The sequence below is a fragment of the Tachyglossus aculeatus genome, chromosome X3 (assembly GCF_015852505.1).
Source record: "Tachyglossus aculeatus isolate mTacAcu1 chromosome X3, mTacAcu1.pri, whole genome shotgun sequence".
Classification (NCBI taxonomy): domain Eukaryota; kingdom Metazoa; phylum Chordata; class Mammalia; order Monotremata; family Tachyglossidae; genus Tachyglossus; species Tachyglossus aculeatus.
The window spans coordinates 17430437-17437622 of record NC_052099.1 but is presented as its reverse complement, the minus strand read 5'-3'; the positions used below and the strand labels follow the sequence as shown (position 1 = coordinate 17437622).

The 7186-nt window shown below is 48.7% G+C and overlaps 1 non-coding gene across 1 annotated transcript; it reads left to right on the top strand.

Annotated features, from left to right (window-relative positions):
• Positions 1–1162: 1162 nt before the first annotated feature.
• On the top strand, positions 1163–1300 carry LOC119949064. Its single transcript, XR_005457160.1, has one exon. It is a non-coding gene; the product is annotated as a small nucleolar RNA SNORA7 (small nucleolar RNA).
• Positions 1301–7186: the final 5886 nt, after the last annotated feature.

Sequence of the window (7186 nt, the reverse complement as noted above, 5' to 3'; positions counted from 1 at the left end):
ACGTGTAAACACATATATATGTTTTTCCTCCCCGAGTAAATCGTGTAGCTACACAGTGATGTTCTGCAGAGACTTGTATTTCTTAGTGTGAGTGTAGCTGTAAATTCAACAGATTACTTCCACCCCATGGAAATATCATGTTCCTCCCTGGTGATTCTGGACTGGACTGTCAGGTACTTAAGGGCAGAGAAAATTCCTGGCAAATTAGTTATAGTGTACTCTCCCAAGTGCTTGGTACAATGCTCTGCACACAGTAAGTGCTCAGTAAATACCATTGATTGATAGCAGTTGTGACCCACCAAAAAGCACTTAGAAAGCCTGCTTTGTCTTCCAATCCTCTCAAAGTGTCCATTCTGGGAGAGTTTGCCCATTTATGATACCTGAATGCCAGGGTGAGGCATCTTCTGAACCTCTCTCAACAATCCATACGTGGAAGCAGCATGACCTAGTGGATAGAACACAGGCCTGGGAGTCAGAATGACCTGGGTTCTAATCCCAGTTCTACCGCTTATCTGGGTGACCTTGAGAAAGTCACTTCACCTCTCTGTGCTTCATCTGTAAAATGGGGATTAGGAACGGTGAGCCCCCCCATGTAAGGACAGGGACTGTATCCAACCCGATTATCTTGTATCTACCCCGGAGCTTAGTACAGTGGCTGGCACATGGTAAGCATTTAGCAAATATCACAATCACTCTCATTTTTATGCCCCTCTGTTTGCGAATGTGCTTCATTGTGTCTCTACAATGTCCCTTCCACTGACCCTGTTTGCAGTTCCGCCTTCTGGCTCACCCAAGAGCAACTTGTTCCAGCTTGCTACAGTCTCCATTCTCCTCACATGACCGATCTAATAATGATGGTATTTGTTCAGCGCTTACTGTGTGCGAAGCACTGTTCTAAAAAAGGTGGGGAAGGGCGAGCCTGACAGCAGCATTGGAAAGCTGGGCTCACTGGAAAATTCTTTGCCTTGGGCCCTACGTGGACTGTTGATAAGTATGGTAGTTAGGTGGTGGAGCTGGAAGTATGGTATCTGTAATGGTTATGCTCAATTCAGTTTTTCCTGTTCAGTTCAGATAAATATTGGATTTATATTTCAAAATGAATGAAAAATTGGGGATTTCATTTTGGCTTTTATTTTTTATGAGTTGTACACAACATTTCCCTCTTCTCTCAGTACCACACCTAGAGAGTTTCCAGTATTCTACCAGTCTAGGCTATGGGAGGGAGAGTCAAGCAGAGGCATACCCATTCCATTCCTAGCTTGGGCAGTAGCTAGCGAGTGAAAGGCAATCTGCTACAAGTCAAAACTCACCCATTCAGGGCAGCAGCGGCATGGGAGAGAGATGAGGGCAGAGACTCAAGTTAACTGTGTGGAAGAAGGCAATTGTAAACCACTTATGTATTGTTACCAAGAAAACTGGGAGAGATGTGTCCATGGAGTCACTGTGGGTCGGAGATGACTCAACAGCATAAGACAAGACACAGTATTTGTGTAATCCAATTTTAGCTGATGCAAATGGGAAAATAAATGTCCAAAATCCCAATGCCTGGCATAATGTAGTGATACAAAGGCAACCTTCTTATTGGACTGCCCTGTCGATCCATAGGAGAACAGCATCAACCATGATTGATTGCTTGAGTGATTGTGGTGTGACTGGGGAACTCCATATTAGAACAAGGAGAATGGTGATTCTCTCATAAGAAGTTAAGAATTTGTAACCTACCATGGGATCCAGGGCTGAGGTGAAAAAGAACTTCCTGATTTCCATAAGAATTAGGAGGCTTGATTCGCAGCACCATAGAAGGTTGTGGAAATGAATTTGAAGAGGATTCAGAAAGTAATTCTAGGCCAGCCCTCTCTTAAAGTGAGGAGAGATCCCTTCTGAATTGCTCGTTCTCAGATTATACCTTCAAAAAACCAAAACAAAAATGGATTTAAGACGGGTCTAAATAGCTGAAGGTGTGTGAAATGAATGGACAAGAACTAGGGAAATCAAAGTTGTAAAAAAAAAAAAAAAAGAATGAGCCTCGAGGTGACAGCTTTTATGTTGCACACTGTTCCTGTTGGCTTGCGCAACACAAAATACGGGGTGTACTGCAATCATTTTTCACAGCAGAATCCCATTTGGAGGAAGAGAGGCTTTTTTGTGGTGTAAATAAGTTTGAAGTCAATCTTCGCCCGTGGTGTTCCACTCATCAGAGACTCATTTTCCACTGTGGAGATAGGGGAGTACATATTTGAAAATAAATCTTCCCGTCGTATGTCTCATTGCTATGCCAAACAAGCACCTCCACTATTCACTACAACAGCAAGTCGAGGTCATTGTTGTTCACTATCCCCATGGAGGGACACCCCACCGAACTTGTAGAATTGCAGCTGGAACCTGCAGTCTGCTTTCCCAGCTACATGACAGCCATTTGCCATTTTAATTACCGTCGCAGTCCACCGGCAACTTCCAACCTCAGGCCCGGAGCACTCTCCCTCCTGCTAAGACTGAATCCATCTAGTCCAATCCAGCTCCAGTTCAGAATACCGATTCCTGTCTACTCTTCAGTCCAGTCTTTTTCCCAACCCCTAGAGACCTTATCTATCCAGACCCCTGGATTTAGGGCTTTTCCTGACCCACGTTCCCTCCACATTCTTCTTTCTCTGCCTCCCTGCTTCAGAACCAACTCTGCTATTCCATATTCCTATTTTTCCACCTTCCTCCAGATCATCCGCCATTGCCTCATCTCCCAAAGTCTGTCTCCCCCTTCTAGACTGTGAGCCCATTGTTGGGTAGGGACCGTCTCTATATGTTGCCAACTTGTACTTCCCAAGCGCTTAGTACAGTTCTCTGCACACAGTAAGCACTCCATAAATATGATTGAATGAATGAATGAATGAATGGCTTTGTCTCCTTCTATCTCTAACTGCCTACCTTTTCTCAAACCACAGTATTGGATCCAAAGTACCGTGTCTGCTGAACCCTGACCCCAGCATTCTCTTGAGTTTCAGATTAAATCTACAGAGGACTCTAGAGTAGGTCCAAAGCTTGAAAACTGCCTTTCTTCTGGCTCTCTTGCTTGAGGAGAGAGCGGGAGAGTTGAACTCCAGTATAAAGAAGATTCCACTTACGGCTAAATTTTCTTATGGATATTTGACTGAAAAAGTTCAGAGAAAAACTGCCAGTGTGATCCCAAGATGGCTTCCTCAGTCAGCTCTTAGAACAGTGCTTAATGCATGGTGTTTTGCACACAGTAGGTGCTTGCTAAATAATATTACCACTATCACCTCATCTCCACAGCCCACCCCCTCTCCTTTTCTCCTCGAAGTTAGTGATAACGGTGGACATCCCACAATCCTGTGCCATGGTTGAAGGTTTGGGGAAGGAGGCATTTTAGACTGAGGAATGGTCCCGATATTAAAGGAGGAGAGAAGGGGCAAGTGTTTTTAGGAGGTGAGAGGGGCTTGGACCAGGGTGGAGAGGTTAGATTTAGAGAGTCCTCCTCTTGAGATACAGCTGGGACTGAGGAAATGGAAGTAGAGCACATACAGGAGTGAGGTAGTAACATTGGAAAGACCTTATCTTCTGAGATCTATTTCATTAACAACAGAGTTGCAATCTTGGGAGGGGAGGAAAAAATTGAGAAGAAATGTGACGAAATACAAGGGGTGAGCTGGGGGACAATGTTTAGGGTCAGAAGGTTCAGAGAGTCTTTGGGAGAATAGAAGTGTAGTTATTATTATTATTGTGGTATTCAGCGCTTTCCCATTGCCCAGTACTATGCTAAGGCCTGGGATAGATACAGTACAGTAAAATGAGGCACAGTCCCACATAAAGCTTGCAGTCTAGGGAGAGCGAAAAAGAGTTGTTTTCTCCCCATTTTACAGCTGAGCTAACAGGCTCAGGGAGGTTAAGTGGCTTCCCTGGGTCACACAGTAGGCAAGTGCACATTTGGGATTACAACCCAGGTCTCCTTATTCCTCTCCCTGTATTCTTTTCATCGGTCACACTGCTTCCTGAAAAGGGTGTAGCAAAGGAAGGGAGAATACAGAGAGGAGGTAAAGGACATGTGTTCTGATGCGTGACCTTCCCTCAGGGCCTTACACTTCTGAGACCCCTGCAGCCTCTCCCAGGTCCTTAGTGTTAACATTCTTAACCTTTCCCCTCTAGACTGTAAGCTCCCTATGGGCAGGGACCATATCTACCAATTCTGTTCTATTATACTCTCCCAAGTGCTCAGTAATGCTGTGCACACAGTAAGCACACAATATATACCATTGCTTGATTGATGGATTAAAAAGCCTTCACTTCCCACATCCCTGGCCCTCCCCGTTCTTCACAGGTGGAAAAGAGCCAATCAACTCATCACCAGGGCAGCTGGCAACCTTCTGGCCACACGAGGGTCTACAGTCCAGGTGGAAAGAATTGTGCTGATGAGGGCTTAAGGTGTCTGCACCTGCTGGATACCACGTGACAGGGATCCAATCATCTCTGGCTCCAAGCCGACCATTTGGTCAGAAGGAAGCTGTGCAGTCTAGGTGGGTGGCTTGGGCTGATGAGGCTTTTATGGCAGTTGCTCCTTCTGGATCCCAAGTGAGAGGGAACAAATCACGCCATCTCCAGAGCAACCTTCTGGCCAGGACTAGATTCTGCAGCCCAGATGGATAACTTTCCTACAGACGGTTTCGGCGGAGTACGTGTTGTGTCTATTTTTCTGCTAGACTTTGGTCTCAGGGCCACACTTTGACAGCGTAAGACTCTTTGGGATCAGTGTGCCATGCTATCAGGGAACCAGCTTGAGCATATTTGTGTTGTGGTAGTTACAGTGAGTAAGTACTGCGAGGTGTGAGAGGCTCAGCCAGAACACACCCTAATTCAGTGGTAATCTCGTAAATTCAACTTCTTTTTGTAATTATTTGGAGAAGCTTTTCTGAACTCATGGAACTACTATTTCACCTCTGAATTTCAGCTAGTAAATCTTGTTTTTTCAGAAGGCTTTGGCCAGTCACAAGCTACAAAGGTTATTACCTAAACTAGAATTCTACGAATTCTGTCATCTATAAATATTATATTGTGTTTTTACCCATTACATATTCTCCCTCTTCCCTATCTCTTTCTTTCCTTAGTCTCTCTCTTCCGCCATCTCTCTCTTTCCCCCATCTCTCTCTTTACTAGTGTTTAGTACAGGCATATAGTAAGGGCTTATCAAATAATATTATTTCTATTATTTCCCCCGTCTCTGTCTTGCCTATCTCTCTTTTCCACCATCTCACTCTTTTCTATCATCTGTCTTTTCCCCATCTCTCTCTCTTCCCCCAATCCCTGTCTTTTCCCCATCACTCTTTTTACCATCTCTCTCTCTCTCATTTCTCTTTTCCTCCATCTATCTCTTTTCCTCCATCTCTCTCTATTCCCATCTCTTTTTTCCCCATCTCTCTCTTCTCAACCACTTCTCTCTCTCCTCCCACCTACCCTCCCCTTTTCTCCCCATCCCACTCTCTTTCTCCCCCACCTCTCTGTCCTCCCCACCTCTCTTTCTCCCCTCACATCTCTTTTTTCCCCACCCCTCTCTCTTCTCCCCCACCTTTTTCTTCCCCACCTCTCTCTTCTCCCCCACCCCGCTCTCCTCCCCCACCCCGGTCTCCTCTCCCCCACCCCGCTCTCCTCTCCCCCACCCCGCTCTCCTCTCCCCCACCCCGCTCTCCTCTCCCCCACCCCGCTCTCCTCTCCCCCACCCCGCTCTCCTCTCCCCCACCCCGCTCTCTCCTCCCCCACCCCGCTCTCCTCTCCCCCACCCCGCTCTCCTCTCCCCCACCCCGCTCTCCTCTCCCCCACCCCGCTCTCCTCTCCCCCACCCCGCTCTCCTCTCCCCCACCCCGCTCTCCTCTCCCCCACCCCTCTCTATTCTCCCTCACCCCTCTCTATTCTCCCTCACCCCTCTCTATTCTCCCCCATCCCTCTCTCCTCTCCCCCATCCCTCTCTCCTCTCCCCCATCCCTCTCTCCTCTCCCCCCACTCCTATCTCTTCTCCCCCCACTCCTATCTCTTCTCCCCCCACTCCTATCTCTTCTCCCCCCACTCCTATCTCTTCTCCCTAATCTCTCTCTCCTCTCCCTAAGCTCCCTCTCCTCCCCCCACCTCCCTCTCCTCCCTCCACCTCCCTCTCCTCCCCCACCTCCCTCTTCTCCCCACCTCTTTTTCTTCTCCCACCTCTCCCTCTTCTCCCCTGCTTCTCTTACCCTACCTCTCTCCCCTCCCCCACTTCTCTCTTCTCCTCGCCTTTCTTCTCCCCCTCCTCCCCCACCTCTCTCTCTTCTCCCCTACCTCTCTCTCCTCTTCCCCATCCCTCTCTTCTCCCCCTCACTCCTTTCTCTTCTCCCTCACCTCTCTCTCTCTCGTGCCCCCACCTCCCTCTCCTCCCCCACCTCTTTTTCTTCTCCCACCTCTCTCTCTTCTCCCCTGCTTCTCTTACCCTACCTCTCTCTCCTCCCCTACTTCTCTCTTCTCCTTGCCTTTCTTCTCCCCCTCCTCTCCCTTGTCCCCCTCCTCTCCCTTGTCCCCCTCCTCTCCCGTGTCCCCCTCCTCTCCCGTGTCCCCCTCCCCTCCCGTGTCCCCCTCCTCTCCCTTGTCCCCCTCCTCTCCCTTGTCCCCCTCCTCTCCCTTGTCCCCCTCCTCTCCCTTGTCCCCCTCCTCTCCCTTGTCCCCCTCCTCTCCCTTGTCCCCCTCCTCTCCCTTCTCCCCCTCCTCTCCCTTCTCCCCCTCCTCTCCCTTCTCCCTCTCCTCTCCCCTCTCCCCCTCCTCTCCCCTCTCCCCCTTCTCTTTCTTCTCCCCCTCCTCTTTCTCTTTTTCCCCACCTCTCCCTTCTCCCCTGCCTCTCTCTTTATTCTCCCTCCATCCCTCTCTTCTCTCCCACCTATCTCTCTCTTTTCTACCTCTCTCTTTTCCCTCTGCCTCTTTCTCCCCCACCTCTCTCTATTTTCCTTCTGCCTCTCTCTTCTCTCTACATTGCTCTTTCCCTACATCCATCTCTCTCTCTCTTCTCCCTCCACATCTCCCTCTTATCCCTCCACCTTTCCCTCCCTTCTCCCTCCATCTCTCCCTCTCTTCTTCTTCCACCTGTCCCTCTCTTCTCCCTCCACCTTTCTCTCTTTGCCCCCACCCCTCTCTCTCTTTTTGGTCCCACCTTTCTATCACTCTTTCT